The 1,637-nt window shown below is 37.0% G+C and overlaps 1 long non-coding RNA gene across 2 annotated transcripts in view; it reads right to left on the bottom strand.

Moving 5' to 3' along the window:
* The window catches only part of LOC106515384 (uncharacterized), a 94,707-nt gene that overhangs the window by 55,830 nt on the left and 37,240 nt on the right, over window positions 1–1,637 (bottom strand). For both annotated transcript variants that reach the window (XR_001310000.1, XR_001309999.1), the window contains one exon: window positions 1,227–1,372. This is a non-coding gene — a long non-coding RNA (uncharacterized LOC106515384). The remainder of the gene's footprint in view (window positions 1–1,226; window positions 1,373–1,637) is intronic.

The raw sequence follows: 1,637 nt of genomic DNA, 5'->3' as shown, positions 1-1,637 counted from the left end.
CACACACACACACACACACACACACACACACACACACACACACACACACACTGAGAAACTAACAAAATTATCTCCTCATAACTGAATCCAAAACTAATCTACTGCTTGAAGAAGTGAACTCCTGATCAAAACCTGAACATTAAACACCTTAAAAACATTGAATTAGAACAGATGAATATTCTCAAAAAGTCCCATTAATAGATCCTTACAATTATATTGATAAAAACTTATAATTTTGAGCTAATTAGAGCTGAACAGCTTCTCAAATAATCATCCGCTGTTGAATTTTTAAAAGCAATGATTTTTTTTTTCAAATAGCACAGAATTGGGTAATTTGCAAGTTAACGTTTAAGTTTCATCCACAAGTCCCTGTTTGACATGACATGACAAAATAAAGATAATAGGAAGCTGCGCCATAAAAAAAAAAGAAACAATAGCAAACATAAGCAGATCTGTAAACATTTCAGTCATCCTAGAAAAAGCAAACTGCAGTTTAAAACATGTTCACTTCAGGACCTTATTCCAAAAAAAGATTCATAACAGACTTTATTTAATCTGCTGTCTAAAATAAAATAAAATAAATAAATAAAATCATTGATCTGGTCACATGCACTGACTATTTTCTGTAGAATTAGACGTCACTTGTGCTGTAGTGAGATACATTTTTCAACAAATCTTAAATCAAAAAACTTGACAAAACATCAGGGCAAACAGTGCCTGATCTGCCTCTATTCACCATTTCCTGCTGACAATCTAAAGAGTTGCATCTTATTTTTCTCTGACAGGCTATAATCACAGAAAGAACACCCAAACCATGATTATCTCTTTTTATCCCAGCAAATGTTGTGAAAATGATGAACCAGAATATCAAGCATCATGGCTGAGCTTTGCTGTTTGGACTACAGAGAGATTCCCCTTCCTCTTAATAATACAAAATGTCTGATGCTTCAAAAGCATTTACATTTCTGGGGGAGGGGAATAGTGCCTAATTAGGATGGTTAAATAGATTGTAAAATCTGTATTTTACTTCATGTGTTTGGTTTGTCTACAAGTGAACAGGTTATGGCACCCATACGGAACACATTTGCGTTATCATGATGACCTATTTCTCCTGCAAACCCTATTGTGATTATCAGGTGTCAGTGAGCGCTCTACAGGATTGAGGCCAAATGTGTGTGTTAAAAAAATTTAAATGAAATACGGTGAGAAGGTGTGTGAGTGTTTACCTGCGTGACATGAGATGAGGGTGTTAGTGGCTCTGGGTGCGGAGCTGTGCTTGATGCAAGAGGATGGATGACTCAGTGAGGAAAGAGTGTCTTATTTCCCTGTTAGCTGCACGGTTCTTCACGACAGGCTGGAGAAGCTCTGAGGCCTGTAAGTCAACACAAAGATCAGGGTCTGCTCTCAAAAATTCAAACAAATCAACAAATAAATAAAACAATCAATGTGTCGAGGCTTGACTTGACTGAATTTTTTTTTGTTTTCTTATTTAACCGGGCAAATCCCACTGAGGCTAAAGGTTAAAGCTAAAGGTTTATCTGGAAGATGCGTCCTCTGCAACGTGACCTGGTTGTTTTGGGACGGATGTAAATACAGGGACAGTAGTGTGTGTGTGTGTGTGTGTGTGTGTGTGTGTG

Source organism: Austrofundulus limnaeus, unplaced genomic scaffold (genome assembly GCF_001266775.1).
Source record: "Austrofundulus limnaeus strain Quisiro unplaced genomic scaffold, Austrofundulus_limnaeus-1.0 Scaffold28, whole genome shotgun sequence".
NCBI classification, from domain to species: Eukaryota; Metazoa; Chordata; class Actinopteri; order Cyprinodontiformes; family Rivulidae; genus Austrofundulus; species Austrofundulus limnaeus.
The sequence above is the reverse complement of the archived record's forward strand: the minus strand, read 5'-3'. Positions and strand labels throughout refer to the sequence as shown.